This window comes from Halyomorpha halys, unplaced genomic scaffold, assembly GCF_000696795.3.
Source record: "Halyomorpha halys isolate HHAL.00 unplaced genomic scaffold, Hhal_1.1 Scaffold19.1, whole genome shotgun sequence".
Classification (NCBI taxonomy): domain Eukaryota; kingdom Metazoa; phylum Arthropoda; class Insecta; order Hemiptera; family Pentatomidae; genus Halyomorpha; species Halyomorpha halys.
The window spans coordinates 37,859-57,100 of NW_027115129.1; the positions used below are offsets into that span (position 1 = coordinate 37,859).

Sequence of the window (19,242 nt, forward strand, 5' to 3'; positions counted from 1 at the left end):
CAAGCCTACCTTCTACGCCACATCCCCTGATGAAGACCTGAAACTCAGGTCGAAACGTCGGCATAAAATAAATAAATATGGTTTTGTTTATTTATGTTGTTCTTTGCTGACCGTACCCCCCGACAAACTTCTCTAATCATTAATCTACGGTCAACTATCTACACCTCATTAGAGTTTATTGCATTCATATATCATTTTGTTTTATTGTAATCGTTAGTTGCTCTTTTTTATATTAGATATCAAATTACATATTGTATATATTATAATATTATATATTTTATTATTTTTATATTTCATATTGTATTATTTTTTTAATCAAGTTCACTCCATACTCATTACAATTTATCAGCTCATCATTATTAATTTATTAATTGTGAATTTGTATCATTATTATTCAAATCATAATTTCTTTTATTTATTTTTTTTTTATTTGGGGAGTGGGTAGCTCAGTAGTAAGGCAATGGAATACTAAATCCAAGGATCCCAGATTTCGAATCCGGCTGTGGCAGATAATTATTGTCTGTTACCTGTAGCCGTTGATTCAACCCTGTGGGTTAGAGAGTCTTCTGGGATACACCCACACAGTGGAGTGTCCTTAGAGAAAAATCTGGCGATCCAGCATTACACAGCAGCACAGATTTATTTATTAATTACGTTTGAACGTTTGTGACAAATCTATAGTTCAGTATAGTTTCTTTACAATTTCAATTGAATAGTTTGGCACGTAATTTCCTACACTTCGAAGTTTAAGAATAGTTTTTTTCTTGGACTTATTCTAATTTTTTTACCCTCCTTAAATACAAAAACAAATAAAAAAAATGAGCCAAGTATAGTCATTTCCGAAGTCTCTAAGTCAAGCAATCTTGTGGATCAGTGGAGAGGGGAGGAATTAGAGAAAGAAATAGGGAGAATAAAATTGGCATATAAATTGATTAAGATTGTCAAATGGAATAAAATTATTAAATAGAGAATAATGGTATTAATATATTGTATTTAGTTTATAGACGATAATTGATTGTAAAAGGAAAGGGTAGAACAAAAAAATTATTCTTATATCATGTAAATATATGTAATGTATATATGTCCGATCATGGATTGATTCGTAGCAACCCAATGAATTTAGGCAGCATGGCTAAATACACCATTTTTCCCTTCTGGCTCCTCCGAAAAACCAACAGGTGCAAAAAATCGAAGGTTCGCTATTTATTATAGATCGTTGTTAAACTAAATTTAAAAATGAATCGAAAACAATAAAATATGATCGCCCAGTTTCAATTTTACAAAAGACAATTTTAGGGGTATTCATGATCTTTGGTTTAACATGTTAAATGGAAAAACTCATGTTAAATCGAAAAAAATTGTCTTCTTTTACCGTGGTAAAACGAAATAACATTTAACATGGTAAAATATTTGACATTTAACACAACATCATGAATACCCCTTTTGTTAAGAATTTTGACAATCTTAGACCAAAGAATATTAAAAAGGGGGAAAAAAATGGAATAGAAGAAAGTTATTAGTGAAGGAAAGTTAGTAGGACAATCGACTTGGGAACTCATCAGAATTCTGCTTAATTTTACCAACAACTTCAGCATTACCGAGGCAAACTTTGAGTTCATTTACAGAACTGACACGAATTCGCTTCGTGATCATTTTATTAATTCATTTAGTAGTTTTAACTGAAACTGCAAACATTTATAAGTTAGCAAACAGAAAAGTTACGAGAAGATTCATTAGCAGACTCAGTAGTAAAATAGGAAAGAGGTTAATATTTTGAAGATGTTAACAAAGTTAGAAAGTGAACAATAACTAATATCAATCAAGGGGCTGGTAGTAGTGAGGGAAAGGTGGATTAAACAAAATATGGTAAAGTAAAAATAAGCTTAAAATTAATTTTTAAACTATGATATATAGATAATATATCATTACAAATTTTATAGATAAAATATGACATATATGTGGTCATGTCAAGTCCTCACTTGTTCTTTGATTTATTATCATTTTATATCTTTATTATTACTTATTTATTTATAATTATTCTTTTATGACGTTTATTTAATCTCTATTTTTTTTCCTTCCCCGTATTGTTTTGTTTTATGTACATCTCCTGTACTTTTTTTTTTTTTATCTGTATATTTTACGTATTTTTATAAAAAAAATTTACACTTGCCTTAGTTACTTATTTTTATTCTTATCATTGTATCTTATCTTTATATTTTTATTCTTATCATTGTATCATTTTGTATCTTTTTAGCCCTGATGAAGCCCTGCAAAGTGGGGCGAAACGTCGGAAAATAAATAGTTGTAAACTATTTTTGTTTCTCTTTTGACCGCAACCCTGACCACCTTCTTATATAAAATTTTACTTATTTAATTTATTTTTATTGAACATATAGTTAAGTTATATTATGTGAAGATTCTGTAGAAAGAACCGTAACTGAACAATAAAAAGCTATAGTTAAATTAAAAATTTCAAGAAATGGCTTACTTTATGACCTAACGGGTTCCTTTACCTCCTTGGTCTGGATGAAGTCCGGACAGTTTCTGAAATTAAAATAAGAAAAAAAAATTAGAACTAATCCAATTGAAATGAGAACAAATTGAAAAGGAGGAAGAAGAAGGAATTGAGCGCTTTACCCCGAGAAATTGAAAGAACGGTTCTTTTAGTTCCGCTAAGGGGGGGGGAAGGAGGAATTACCTGGAGTCGACAAAAAACTGAAAAGGTGTAATGATAATAGTTTTTTTCTATCATAGTACTTTTCAAAGGTTAAAGCGTAAAATAAGCCTTTAACTTAAGAGGACGTTACAGTAAATTTAATTAAATCATATTTTTTTAAAATTTTATGTTTTGATTTATACGGAGTTGAGCTTTGGGACTCCACTAAACCATCAAATTCCTCCCGAATCCAATCCTTACACTCCAAAATCTTCAATGCTCCTTACTTTGTCACAAATCAAGTCATCCATCAGGACCTCAATGTTCCATATGTTGCCGATTTGGCCAGAACCAGATGCCATTCCTTCCATAATAAACTTCCCATCCAAATCCACTTGTTTCTAACCTGACTTCTCCTTCATTACCTAATAATCCCCCTAGGTGTCTGAAAAGAAGATGGCCTCGAAGATCATCTCCTCTAAAAAGTTATTGGAGTTCTATCAGTGGGTAGATTCTCCACATGTTTGTATCATGTCACTATGTCACCTACACCAAATTTACTTCTTGTATATATCTTTATACAGTTGTAAATAACAAATAAATTATTTTAAAAAAAAATATTTTGATTTATGAAAATTTATATCTCAGGCACCTTAGCGTACAAATGTCTGACAGCAATAAAATCTAAGGTAGTTTACTATACGATACAAGTTCCGCTGTCCTCCCTCTCTCCCCTCCCTAAGAAGTAAAAAAAAACATTATTAATTTAATAAAAATTTTTATTCAACTCTTGAAATTGTTCACCCAACCTAATTGGCAGACTCATCAATTTGGACAATATAAAGTCCAAGGTGAGGGTCTCAGAGTTCTTAGTTCAGAAAGATATTATTTGCTCGATTCCTGCCAGGGTCAGTCAATATTTATTTCAGGACGGCCTCAAGGAATCTTGATAGATAGCGCTACATAGATCTCGAATAAAAGACTTAAAAATAAAAAAAAAAAAGTATGACAGTTCTGCCACGACAGTAAATGTATCACAATCACTGTGGTCAGATGAAATCAATCTATCAACATGCTTCCACTGGTAAACAGATATATTTAGCCTTAAGTTTCTCTATTTCCTCTGAGTAATGTCTAAGTTACTAATTCAAATTATTTTTCGAATAAAAATAATTATTTGTACTGAAATGAACTTTTGAAACTAAAAAGTCATCAGTAAATTTTAATAAACAAAAAAGTCGGTTTCTAGTTCTGAAATTTCACCAAACCTATTCCAGTTCGAGAATATTATGCATTATATATGGTGCACAATTATATTTGTGTGTTGCCGGTATGCAGTAATTAAGGACGGAGGTTGCTAAGGACAATAATGGGGAACGTTATTAACTCGGAATAATTTGTTTTTATATTGAATAATAAAAAACTACAAAAATAGCTTCATATAATTATTATTATACACAGATCTATTTAAGCTTTATACGAGGATAAGATGGTTGGGGGTGCGATCAAAATAAAACTCAAATAAGTTGATTATTAGTTATGTTCACCCTATATTATTTATTATTGATGTTTTCAAAATATTTTTTTTTCTATTCATATCTTTTGTTATTATGGTTACATATATTTTCTTTCTCTCAATTTTATTTTTCTTTCCATATTTTAATTTTTAAATTATTAATAACTAATATATTCATACAATTTATTTTCCATTTCTCTCATCACTTCATTTTATTAATTCCATTCTGTACAATTATTCACTTTATGTCATTCTGTTTATATTTTCTGAATTCATTGGTTGTTATCTTGTTCTGTTCTTAGCCCTGATGAAGGCTAGACATTCTAGCCGAAACGTTGGCACGATTAAATAATTTACATCAACTTATTTGTGTTATATTTTGACCGCACTCCCAACCATCTTCTCCTCGTATAAGTCATCCACGGTCAACTATCTCTCATAATTATTTAAGCTTTATATATTTTTTTTTTTATTTATTGATATTTACAACTGTATAAAAAATACAACATACATATATATATATATACATTACCACATCATCACTTAATTTCCAATTTTGTTTACGAATTTATACTTGGATACTCGGCACTACTGCAACGTTCGGGAAAGGTAGTTGTAATGAAGGATTCGTTTTTGATTGGTAAAACATATTTGGATAACCAACCCAAAGGAATACCTCCAACAGAAATTGACGGCGATGGTCTTTGGCTTACTGTGGAAACCTCACTAAACAATTGAAGGACTTGCAGCATAACTCAATTCAAGTGCATCGACAGTTTCTCGACACTTGGTAAAGTAAAAACATACCAAAGTAAAAAAGATACCTCAAGAACATAAGAGCGACTGCAGCTGAAGCTTTAGAAGCCATAGGTTTCACTCCTCACTAAGCAAAAAAAAAACGATCCTTTTCTTGAAACGATAATCACGTGTGATGAAAATTGAATGTATATAATTTATATTAGTATATAACAGGCGGCGGCCAGGTCAGTGGTCGAATATCGACGAGACCAAATTCGCATCCGAAAAAAATATTGGCTTCAGTGAGGTGGTCAATAATTCATAACAAGGAATAATTCATTTCTCTTTTTTTGCTAGATGTGAAAACATCACATCCACATTGTAATGAGGTTATATTGACATAGTGCACCACAAACTCTTTAAAAAAACAACTTGTATCAGTTAATCCGAAGGGGTCTAACTTACACTCTAAAACTCAGAACTTTTCATTTCTGGGATTAAAAAATTGATAACACTTGGGAAAAATGAGAGTAGATAATTATAAAATGATAATAATAATAATGAAATAAGAGTACTACAAGTACCACCCAAATAGACTCCTCCAAAAAGGTCCTCTTAAGCTCTATTGGGATGAATCAATAATTACGGACCATACAGTATGCCATAATAAACCAGATATCATCCTTATTGATCTAAGAAAAAAGAAAGTGGGACTCATTGATGTCGGAATCCCAAACGATAATAATATAAGCTCTACTGTGGGAGAAAACTAAGGAAATAACAGGAATTGGCAGGAACTGTATCACGTGGAGGGAGTTACCACAACTCCAATCATAATATCTACCAATGGCCTCGTACCAAAAACAGTGGCAGGCGTGAATGCTTTGGGAGTGCCTGTTGATGAACTAAGAGAGGCTCAACAGTCGGTTCTCTTAGACACTGCAGGTATAGTACGAAAGGTTTTAAGTATTTCAAAAGATAAAATAAATAAATAAACAAAATATGAAGGTGGTTGGATTTTTAGATCCCCCACCATATATTCAACCCGCAATAGCGAGAAAAACCGAATAATAATTATTATTATTTTATTGATTTAATAAAGTTGCTTTCCTAAATAACCTTTGATACGAAACAAAGCGACCTTTTGCAAATTCTTTGTAATTATTTTATTTTTATCCTTTAATAATTACCTTTATTGCATGTGACCACGTACGCAGTAATTACTCAATGGCCAATAAATGTTAATTGGTCAAGATAAAGGAGGTCGATAGAAAAAAGGAATGCTGCTTTCATTTTAATACAGTAGGAATGATGCTTCATATTTCAAGAAGTCTAGAGAAGAAATTTGTCCTTTAGGACAATACATAGACTATATTTTTATCGATCATTCTCATAAAATTATCTAAATAATAAAAGAAGAATAAAATAATTCATAATAATTATTATTATTAACTTTGTACACCGGGAGGTCTGTAGCTGAGTTAACCCGCATTGGAATTTATATGTATGTCGATATAAAAAAATATTAAGTTATTTTTGAAAAAATATAAACTATAGTTTTCAAATGTCATTAATATAAAACGGCTAGTATGCCTCCAACATTAGTGAAGTGATGGTGTATAATTCTGTCTCTAGGCCGTTATAGCATTAGGAACCTCGGAACTGCAGCGGCGCCGGTTCGAATCCGATCTGGGTGGTCGACAATAATTTCAGTAACGGTCCCACTAAATGAAAACTTGATCCCCACCATGATTAAAATAGGGTGGTAACCTGTAGACAATCCCCTGAATGTCAGAAATGACCAAGTAGTGGATCATTAAAAAAAAATCTTTTAGAAGAAGATAGTTCATATGAAGTGGATTGTAAATAGTCCGGATGGCGGCCAATAAAGCTATCAAAATAGTATACAAACTATTTATTGTTAAGCTACGTTTCGCCCACCTTTGCAGGGCTTCGTCAGGGTTTTATTGAAACAAGGATGACAAATTAATTGCCATTAATATTTCAATCCTCGTAGATTCCGACTATTGGAACATTTACTAGACAAACGGTCTAAATTGCCAATCCATTACAAAAGACTGAACTACATGACTATAATAAGGCCTATCTGGACATATGGAGTTGAGCTTTGGGGCTCCACTAAACCATCAAATTCCTCCAGAATCAAATCCTTCGTAAAATCCTTAATGCTCCTTACTTTGTCACAAATCAAGTCATCCATCAGGACCTCAATGTTCCATATGATTTGGCCAGAACCAGATACCATTCCTTCCATAATAAACTTCTCAACCACCCAAATCCACTTGTTTCTAACTGGCTTCTCCTTCATTACCTAATAATCCTCATAGGCGTCTGAAAAGAAGATGGCCTCGAGATCTTCTCCTCTAGAAATGTTATTGGAGTTCTATCAGTGGGTAGATTCTCTACATGTTTTTATCATGTCACTATGTCACCTACAGCAAATTTACTTGTATATATGTGAATACAGTTGTAAATAACTATAAATAAATTATTAAAAAAACTGTTTCAATCAAAACATATAATAATGGAATAATTAAAATGGATCGTAAAAAATAAATTTTTTAATTCATTGAGTTTTTTTATTTCATTGAGTTATAGCTTGTAAAACGGGGGTTGGCCCCAAACACATATGTGAGAAAAACACCTATTGCAGTTGTCAGCTGTGCAGTGTCAAAAAACAAGTAATATTAATTTTCAGATCTCGGATGTTAAAGATACATAGATTTTTAACAACATCTTAATATCTAAAATGCATCAAATAACAATATTTTATTTTTCACAGGAAAGCCACAAACTAAGGAGATGGAAAACCTGAAATTCAGATTGAATAATCGATGAAAAATAAACTATACCTTCAAACTAGGAAAATAGGAATATTTTTTTCAGTCGTAACTTTTGCCTACCTTAAAGTATAGGGGGTCACCCAACACAATTCTAAGGTTTTGTGACAAACAGGTTTTTGGGTAATTTTTTCTATTTTGAATACTTAATGTATTAGAACTTTTTCTATTTTCCACCTGCCACGCTAACTTTTTTTCGAGAAAATTTGTATTTAAAAATTAAGTAAAATAAAATTTTTCATATTATATTTAATAATAAATAAATATAATAAAACTTTCACTTATTGGCCCTCTTTGTCCTAGTTTGATTGGACAATAATGTTTAGAGGTGGACTTGAAAATTTGTGTTCAGATAATAGTTCTGATTGGGAAAAAAAAAATTAGAATAAACATAATGATATAAGTGGAAAAGGAAAAAAAATGTTATAATAATGAATGAAAATTTATAGGTAAAATTAACAAAATAAAGAAATTAAGTTAAATAAAGCCAAAAGAAGGTAAGCAGTAAAATTGAAAATTATAAACATATATGGATGTTTAACAATGAAGGTCGAAGATCGATACTACCGATAATCAGACTAAAAATATCGATATCTGTTGACAATTTCTAGATACTTTAGTTACTTTTTTCCTTTTATGCCTAAACCTTTGAAAATTACTCAATTGAAATTCACGCGATGTTATTAAAAATTACCGTTGCAAATTTTATTATTTTAATTAAAGTTAAATTAATTTTAAGAACTATACATTAAATTGCTTTGAGTTACAATATTTACAGCATTACCAGATATTAGATCTGCAGCGATGGGACAGCATCGCAATCTCCCGATCTTCGTGAACAGGTCGAGATGGGGTCAGTCGTGAGTCACCTGGTCGGAGAGAGTGCACGATCCTGCCCCAGGGGCTAAGAAGAGGGGAGTAATTCGATTAACGGTTCTTCCAGGAGTCGGAGCGATCGCTGGAACAGGTTCCTTCCACTATCGATGTCGTTCCTTCTCGGAGGGAAAAGTGAAAACAGTTCGTGATCGCTTAGGGTGGCCCTTCCACTAAACAGGTCTCACGAGATCCAGAAATATCGGGAGTATTTGGAGACTGCCTGGATAATAGCCAGGGTTGGATATAATTTATAGCCTTCCAGGGGGGATGGTTCGTCTAGATGTCCCAGATCTGCTTTTTAGTGAACCAGTACGAGATAAAACTGATAATAAGATAAAGTTAAAAATAAAGATGTTAAAATTTAAAAATAAAAATGTTTTCGGCCTGAAAAATATTCCTTTAGTTAATTATCAACTTCTATAATTAATATTTATACATTTTTAATTACGACTAACAATGAGATATGGTTAATTAGTTACATTTATTTTATTTCATATTTATTTTCTATATTATTGATTTTTCTTTATAATTATTTTAATTATGTAAATATGTAGGAATATTTGAACTACTAATATTTATTGTCTATGAGTGTGACAGATTGTATTTTCAATAAAAATGTTTATAATAAGAAAAAAAAAATTATATCAATAAAATTACGTTTAAGCAATTCCGGCCATTTTCAAGGATCTGATTTGCACTATCCCAAACATTGGTTATCACATTATTGCAGGCCATTAACCCTTTGTCATTTTTATTATCGTTAGTTACTAGTCAAAATTGATGAGTCTGTCAAGTATGGATAGTGGGAATAAAAAATGGCTGTTGTTTCAAAACATTAAAAAAAAATTTATTTTTTATTCGGAACTCTATATCTTTAAAATTACCAATATCACTGGAAAACCTAGGAGAACATCATCTAAAGTAGAGCTATTTACGTCTAATAGTTTAAAAAGCATCATTTCATAAAAAATTTACTGAAAGATTAGAAGTTAGTAAATTTATTTTGAGAAATCTATATCTCAAAAACCATTTGACGTATAGATGTCTATAAGCACTCTAATTAAAGCTAGTTTAATGTACTATAAAGTAGTTTATTACGTTTATCTTCGTAGGAGTAGTAGTTTTTATGAAAAGTTTTTTTAAAAAGCTATATCTCGAGAACTATTCAACGTAAACAATTGCATTAGGGCTCACATTTTAGCAAATTTACTCTAATTTAAATGATTTTCTCTTACAAAATTCATAACTATATCGACATGCTAAAACATCATAAAAAAAGTGTTTCCTTTCTCTGGACTCCAGGGCACTCAGGAATAGCTGGAAATGAGGCAGCAGCTAAAGAGGCTGCTACAATGAACGTTCCACCACTCCAAATTTACGAGCCGAAAGACATAAATGCATTTTTAAGGAACAGAATCGGAAAAAGTTGGGATTCAATGTGGGCTGACGTACCACTCACCAATAAATTAAGAAATGTAAAAAAAAAATACACAAAAGTGGACAAGTGCCATAAGGGGAAACAGAAGAGAATTAACTCTCCTTCACTTAATCACAAAAGAGGACCAGCCTATATGCCAAACCTGTCAGTCCCCATTATCAATAAAGCATATAATTGAAGAATGCTCATCATTTCGTCAAGCCTTCGAAAATAATTAAATTCCACGTACAAGAGAATTGGCCCTTAAAGACTCAGCAGAATCCATAGACAAAATAATAAAATTTCTCAAAGAAACTCAACTTTATACTAAAATATAATCCGCCAATTCCGACCAGTGTAAAAAGGAAATAGTCTACATTCAACCATCAAATGTCAAAGACAAGAAGATAGATGAAGTAAAAAGGGTGAATAACCTAGATGTTGATCGCCCTGAATAAAAATCTAATCTAATCCCTAAAAGGCCACCTTTCACATCCATAAATAATAGTAGGAAAATCTTCAATAATTTCATTATATTTATTCCTTAGTTTATCAGAGTTTTAAAAAAGTCCAAAATAAAAATAATACCAACCAAAAACGAACTACTGGTAACTAACCTTTCAAAACGATAACAAATAGAATGATTTGAAGCTCAGCTGGTCTATTATATGACGTCATTCCCCATGTTCTACTGTTGAGAATAGTTTTAAAGATATAGAGCTAATTAATCAAAAACTGGGGAATCAAATAATTGACTTTTCTTATCCTCTAAGGCTCTTGTAATATAAGTCAAAGTAAAAAACAATCGATTTAATTACCGATGTGTGAACTAATAATCAACTTCCATAATTAAGGAGGCATTACTTTATTTAGCGAATTAATTTACTAATTTACTCGGAGGGCAGGCAATATAACTCTGGAAAATTTCCTTCGAGCGTTAATAGGATGTGTGAAGGCAATATCAGCTGGTAGTCTTAGAAACGCAATTTCGTACCAACGTTTGCCTAATCTTGTTGTTCCGTCTTCGTATGAGAACAAATGAGTCTATTCTTGCTCCCAAATTAAATTCTGGATTGTTAGAATTCAATTAAAAGATTTAAATCAAGAAGCCTTGGGTTTCTGAACAAAGCATAGTTGAAGTTTCCTCAGTTCAGGCATCACATAGCACATCAACAGCTCAAATAGGCACATCAACCAGAAGATACATCAACTTTAATGTACTATAAAGTCGTTCATAACTGTTTAAATAAAATAAATTGTATCCAATTTAAGTCATAAAACAGTTTTTATTTCATTTAAAAGTCGTTTTGGCCAATTCGGCCATCCTCAAGAGTAATCTATCACATAACAGATTTTATTATACATTGATTTCTAAAAATTGTAACCACTAACAACATTATTAATAAAATACCATACCTTAAAAACAATTTTTTTTTTTAAATTATTTATTTAATGTAATTTACAACTGTACAAAATTATACAATAGGTAAATATGTAGTATGTTTCATTTACACTTGAAAATCTTGGGAAGGAACCACCCATTGGAGGTACTTCAAACATTAATTTAAATTAGAAGGTCCCATGGCCATCTTCTTTTCAGACGCCTAGGAGGATTATCAGGGATTGTTAAGGATGAAAGATTAAGAATTAATGGGTTAGGATGGTTAAGGAGTTTGGAATGAAAAGACGTATATCTGTTTTGGGTCAAATCTACAACGAATGCGATGTTAAGGTCTTTGTGAATGAGTTTATTTGTGACATAATAAGGAGCATCAAGGATTTTACGTAGGATTTTGGATTGTAACGATTGGATGCGGGAAGAATTTGATGGTTTGGTGGAGCCCCAGAGCTCAATTCCATATGTCCAATTTATCTGATTATAAAAACAAATTTAAATTCACATAAATAATTGAAAACTGTTTTGCAGTCTATTCTGTTAAAATCAATGTATAATAAAAACTGTTATTACATGGAAATATGGACAGAAAAGAGTGACAAAGAAATTTAAATATCTGGGCAACAGGCAATATTTACAATAAGAAGAACCTTTCGTCTAACGCAAAAATTAGACACTATAACACGGTGATAAAACCAGTAATTTTATAAGGAATGGAGACGTGTCTCCCTAGCCTGGAAAAAATACTGAAAATAGAGAGAAGTATCCTGAGGAGAATCTATGGGTCCAAGAAAACACAGGAAGGCTACAGGTTAAGACTCACTCAGGAAGTCTACAGGAAGATAAAAGACTTGGAAAACGATATAATAATCAGAAGACTGAGATTCTACGGGCACATGATGAGAATGGACCAAAGCCGACTTAAAAAGAAACTCTTTGACAGAATTCGTGAAAATAAGAGCGTAGGAGGATATGTGATGCAAATGAGAGAGGAAACAAAAACATTTAAAATAACTGAAACTGCCTAGATAGAGTGTTCTCTATAAAAAAAATAATTAAAAGAAATCAATGTTTTTGCGGCACCTAAAGAAAAACGGAAGGGTACTGCGTTATCAGAGAAGAGAGGAAGCAAAGGTACGTAGAAATGATGAGAAGATACTGGAAGAGAAGAAAAGCAAAAATGAAAAGGGAAAAGTAGTTCGCGGAAGGCCGTTCCGTGAAAAAAAAAAAAAAAAAAGTGCGATAGATTTTCCTTGAGGATTGCTGAATTGCCCGAAACGTTGAATTGAATAAAATGTATTTTATTTAAACAATAATAACCAGTCTTAAGAAAGTGAAAAGATTATATATATAAAGTGGTTTATAACGTTAATCTTTGTAGGCAATTGGAGTTCTGGAAATGGTCAGATTCTCCACTCAAGTTGAGTGTTTGCGGCTTTAGCGCACTTGCTCAGCCTCCACTGGCCACTGGCTCACTACCGAGAGGGATGCGCTGGGATCTTTTGAGCTCTGCTCTACCCCTCACACGGGGGGATAGAGTGGGCTCAAGGATCCTCAGGTCGATTGTGTAAATATTGTATATATTATTTTATCATTATGTTATTTTATTTTTCATACAGATAGTTTGATTATGTTCATCTTGTTTATTCTTTTGTTTGTATATATTTTAAGAGAGTTCTTTTTTTATTATTTTTTTTTTTAAATTTTATTATTATTAGTATTATTATTTATATTTTAGTATGTATGAGATCATTCATCACTATTACCTATTGCCCACAACTGTGTGGTAGATTGTAATATCTATCAATAAATAAATCTATCTATAAAAAAAATCTTTGTAGGAGTGGTAATTTTTTTGATACTGGTTAAAATAGATTGATTTCTAGTTGTTTGAACAAACTTTCTATGCAAAATTCATATTCATATTAAAATATCAGAAAAACTACTTTCCCAACGTCATAAACTACTTTATAGAACATTAAACTTTCTCCAATTTCATTGCTATCAGGCATCTGTACATTTAATCGTTCACGAGATATTGTTTTTCATAAACAAAGAATGTTGTCTGAACAATTAGCAATGAACATTTTGTGAACTTATTTTAGGAGTTGTAATAAAATATACTGAGATTATGGGATCAACAGAATCTGTGTTTTTATTATAGTTAACCACTATCAATCAATTAATAAAAAATATATCATATTAGAAAGTATTAAATTTTGCTTTCATATTTTATAGATTTAGTTATGATTAGTAATTGTTGAATATAACTTTTGGATTTTAGAGTAATTTTTGAATAGTAGGGGAATTTAAGAATGTGTTAAATTTAAAAAGTTTGAACATGCTAAATCTTAGTAATAAAAGTACTAAAAGTATAGCATTGAGAGCGGCCTAATTAAGTTTATGTTATATGTTAAATGAAGGGGAGCTCCTAGCGGATTTTATGGGCAGCTTGGTAACCTTTACTTCCAAAGTCTTTAATAATAACATTAACAATAATAATAATGAAGGCCTAATGAACCCGAAGGTTCGATGCCGATACCACCAAACGCTCTCTGCATACATCCTTCCAGTGATGCTCCTCCAAACCCAATTCCACCAAATCTGGTTTAACGCAATCCTCCCATCTACGTTTCGGTCCAATCCTCGGACGTTAACTCGTAGTTTCAGAGTTTATTAACATTTTAGGGATCCGCTGGTTACTAAGCCCTACAACCTAACACACCCATCTTATACGCCGCAATGCTATAACTAGAATTATATTTACCGAGTGTAGTTCCCTTAATTCAGTGTTATCTTCTAAATTCTCCTGTAAAATTGATCCTTTTTCGGTCCGAATATTTAAAGTAATACTTTATTTTCGAAAACCTTAAGGCGCATTTCATCCCTTAAAGGCCACCTTTCACATCCATAAAGAACAATAGGAAAATCTTCAATAATTTCATTATTTTTATTCCTTAGTTTATCAGAGTTTTAAAAAAGTCCAAAACAAAAACTATACGGACCAAACATGAGCAACTAACCTATCAAAATGGTGTAGAGCTTAGCTGGTCTGTTGAGTGACGTCATTCTCCATTTAGCTGTCCTAGTAAGAGACGCATGTTAAACGTTATATTGTTTTAACATGCTAAAAGAAGGAAATAGTTCTCCACCTAACTCACTTCAACATACTAAACCAAAGATCATGAATGCCCCTAATATAATTCTGCTCGTCTTGGATGAACAAGAAACCATTGATAGTTTGAACACATCAACAATCATCTATAGATTATAGCTAACTATGGTTGCCTTCTAGTTAGTTCCCTATTCATTGGAAATTTCCTTATCCTCCCAATTTTTTTTTTAAGTATTTTGGTTGGGTTCTGGAGAATGACACCAGCCCCAAGGGAAAGGCAGAGTGAATAGGAAGAATTGACTGCCTGCGGAGGGCTGGCCCTATCTAGGGCTGGGGCACATAGCTTTGATGGTTATGTTGCTAATGATCCTCTTTCAGTTCTGGACAATTTGAACCAACCTTTGGAATCATGATGAGCTCTTTGATCTTGTGGGACCCGATGGTCAGTACAAAAAAACCTAGCTTCGATTCTCAGACCTATTAAATATTTCTTGCCCTGTTATTGGAGCAAGAAATACAATACATATAAAACCTAACATACGTCCCTAAGTTTTACTTAGATTGGTAGGCTTCTGTTGAGGTTTTATTTTTGTGGTTTTCAAAAAATATTTGTATAAAAAGTGTTATTTTAACCAATATTTTTCTTGATAGAAGATATTAGAGGTATTCATGATATTGTGTCAAATGTAAAATGCTTTACCATGTTAAATGTTAGTTATGTTTAAATGTGAGCAGTCCTATTTAAAGTCATGTTAAATGGTAAACGCATAAGAGCTCCTAGCGGATTTTTTAGCAACTTGTTTAGTAACCTTTCCTTCCAAAATTTCATGTTATTGTTACTTCTAAGTTTTGATTAAAGTAATTTATTACTAGATTAATAAATTGAGTTAAAAGTAGAAGTATGAAAATTTGGCTACTGAGTGCCTTGTTTAATAACGTCCAAAACAATACTAACACAACAAAAACACAAACTACAAGCAATTAACCAATCAAAACGACTACAGAAAAAATGATGTGGATCTCAGCTGGTCTGTTGCGTGAAGTCATTCACCTTTTAACATACTCTCAACCATGTTATTTAGAAGGGAAAGAAAAAAAAAAAGGAATAAATCGAAAAACTTGTAGTTAGTTTGTAAACTGGTATTAATTGTAAAAGAAAACTGTGGAAGAAAAAAAAATGTTATCTATCTATTATATTAGGGGTATTCATGATCTTTGGTTTAACATGTTAAACCGTGTTAAATGGAAAAACTCATGTTAAATCGAAAAAAATTGCCTTCTTTTACCGTGGTAAAACGAAATAACATTTAACATGGCTGAGAGTCTGTTACTTGGTCTGTTAAATGGAGAATGACATCACACAATAGCCCAGTTGAGATCGCCGCCATTTTTGTTGTTGTGAAAGCTCAGTTTTTCGTGTGTTTGTGGTATTCATATCCCTGTTATTAAACCAGAATGGATAATTTTAATGATACATTTGAGGAAAAAAAACAATGTAATTTCATTCTACTATCTGAAAATTTGTAAACGCTCGCCAGATAAAAAACTCACTATATGAACCATGTAATTATTCTTAGGGGACATATGTCCCAGAATAAAGTTATGTTTTCATTTCATTTCATAAGCTAAACTTTCACACAAATTCCACTTTTCACTCACTCTAGGCATGTTTTAATTAATTACTTAAATCAAAACTGAAGTAAACAATAACATGAGGGTCTGGAAGGAAGGTTATAAACATAAAGGCTTATACAACAAGTATCTGAGAAAATCCGCTAGGGGCTCTTATGCATAAAACATTTAACATGACTTTAAATAGGGCTGCTCACAATCTTATAGTTATAACATTTAACATGGTAAAACATTATCATTTAACACATCATGAATACCCCTATTATATGATGTAACTTATATTTGTCCAGTCACGGATTGATCAGTATGCTGTGTAATGTAGCAACCCGATGTATTTGGGCAGCATGAATGAATAAAGTATTTCTTTCTCTCCTCTCTCTATATCATTTTAACATGATAAAAGAAGGAAATATTTCTGCATTTAACATGTTAAACTAAGGATCATGAATACCCCTATTATGATAACTGTACTCTTTGTATGTATGCGTTGAGAACAGACAAAAAATAATTTCATAGTTCCTGATACAACTCTTTCATTAATTTTTTGTTTGTCTTTATTTAAAGGCGTAAAAACCTTTGGTAATTAACGCCAATGGAATGTCATAATTAAGTTACAAAACACAAACAGACATGCACGTGATTCAAATATAAAATCGAATTAAGGAAAAAAAAATTCAAAAAGGAGCTATAATTTAGAAATAAGGCGATGTGCTTTTAAAAATTTAAACATCAAAGTGACTTTAGCTTCCTCATCGGTGAGAGCTTCGGATAAAATTGGGGTCAGTCCTATTCTGCTTACTGTTGGTAAATAAAGAGGGCGTTCTTCAAAAATATGTTTAATGGTGAGAGTGTACTGGCACGTTGGATGTGGCAGTTTTCTGATCAGATTCGATTGTGCGTGAGCAGAGTATGACCTATTCTGAAGCGGGTTAGAGCAACTGGATATCGACCATGTTTTGTTTTTGTTATTTAACTTTATTTTGCATCTGGTTGTATTTTGTCAATTTAATTATTTACTTTATGGCTATAAATTAATTTATATTGTACAGTTGCAGCTTATAATTCGAACTAGCCTCTACAGCACCCATATGATTAAAAGCATAACTAACTCATATTTTATTTATGTTTATCATTTCTGTATATTATTTTGGCATTGACCAATAGTTGTTGCCATCTGGTCGAAATGTATTGGAAGTTTAAATATTTGTTCATAATTTATTTTTTGTATTTCTTACAATATTATATTTTATCTTCTGTTAGTATTATTCAACTAATATCTATAATTAATTTAGTTGTTATGTATATTTACAATTTTTTTTATTATTATTCCCTTTTTATTTTTATTGTCTCTAAATTAAGGGTTTCATCTCGTTTTATTTTTCAGCCCTGATGAAGATCTGAAATTCAGCTCGAAACGTCGGCACAAATAAATCCATTTAGTTTATTTATGTATTTTTGCTGACCGTACCCACCACCATCTTGCGTATTAGATGTACTTATTTGAATAAATTAATAAAATAAAAAAAACTATTTTGAATAATTTATACATTTGCTCCACTTGACCCTCCATGAATTTATGAACATACGTAGTCAGAAAATATATATATTTAAAAGCATGTGTGCACCTTGAAGAGAAATTCATTTATAACGGTCTTCCTCAATATAGATGATGCCCCATTACATTAAGTTGACATGCGAACACAGCACACTTAATGTAAACTCAGTTAATTAATACCATCTAGTATATTCAACCATCTCATATTACAATTATATCTATTTAAAATGTATTTATAATATGTTTATGATCTGTAGTATGTTTATACTACAAAATAATTCTAGTCATTTAGTTCTAATGCTGGATTTACACCACAAATCTAAGACTTGGTAAACAAAAGAAGCAACAAATGTTCTTATCCACATGTATGTTTTTTTCTTTTTTGAATTATTTCGGCTATAACATTCGATTTAATCTACTTTTACTATAAACCAAAGAACAAAATAATAATAAGCGAAATGATAAGGAAACACAAATATTTAGGTTGTAGATGATAAAAATTGATATGAATAGTACTACATAACCTATAAATTCAACCTTCGTTGTAGAATTTTTATCGAAAACGTTTTTAATTTAATTACTTAAACATATAATGTCTTCATAAAAACAAATTCGTGCTAGGTTAAATAATTTTTTTTTTTTAATATTTATTTATTGCTGTTTACAACTGTGCATTAAAATAAATTTAGAGAATCTGATCTAAGTTAAATTGGAGTGTTACACGCGTGTAGAGAAACTACCCATTGGTAGCACTCTAATGACATTTTACATTAGCTGGTCTCGTGGACATCTTCTTTTCAGGCGCCTCGGAGGATTGTCATGAATGGAAGAGGATGCAAGATTAGAAACTAGGGGGTTGAGTGGTTAGGGAGTTTATAATGGAAGGAGTGATATCTGGTTCGGGCTAGTTCGGTTACATAGGGAACATTAAGGTCTTTATGTATGATTTTATTTGTGACAAAGTAAGGAGCACTGAGAATTTTACGTAGGATTTTGGATTTTTGTAAAAAAAAAAATTGCAAAAGTTGATTAACGAGGTTTGAAACAGTGTATTTATATCAAATCGATAAAATTTTAAAACATAAAATCTTAAAATGGAGTTAATTATTGAATTTGAAGGTTGGGAAAATTATTTAACTAATTAAAACACGGAGAGCATAAATATTCAGTTGTGCCCTTTGACTTGTGACCAAATGCCGACCCAAAGGGTCGCAAAATCAGACCAGCTTGTATCAGTCAATCCAAATAACCAATCCACACACTAGCACATATGCGAATTTGCCAGTTTGCCAAACGTGTAGACATCTCAAGATAGTGTAATATATGCTCAGTATAGTATCCGTGGCAGAAGAGGAGCCATGTGAAGTGATTTTTTTTTTTTTTTCTTTTTCGGCCAAGACTCCCATTGGAGTCCTATATTGCCTAACCATGGTTGGAGGTCAAAGTTCTTCATTTTGTGGGACCGCCACTCAATGAAAAA

General features: G+C 31.6%; 1 long non-coding RNA gene across 1 annotated transcript in view; it reads right to left on the bottom strand.

Moving 5' to 3' along the window:
* LOC106681081 (uncharacterized) overlaps nt 1-19,242 on the bottom strand; it is a 103,467-nt gene that overhangs the window by 10,110 nt on the left and 74,115 nt on the right. Inside the window, exon 3 of the long non-coding RNA XR_002945198.2 lies at nt 2,489-2,544. This is a non-coding gene — a long non-coding RNA (uncharacterized lncRNA). The remainder of the gene's footprint in view (nt 1-2,488; nt 2,545-19,242) is intronic.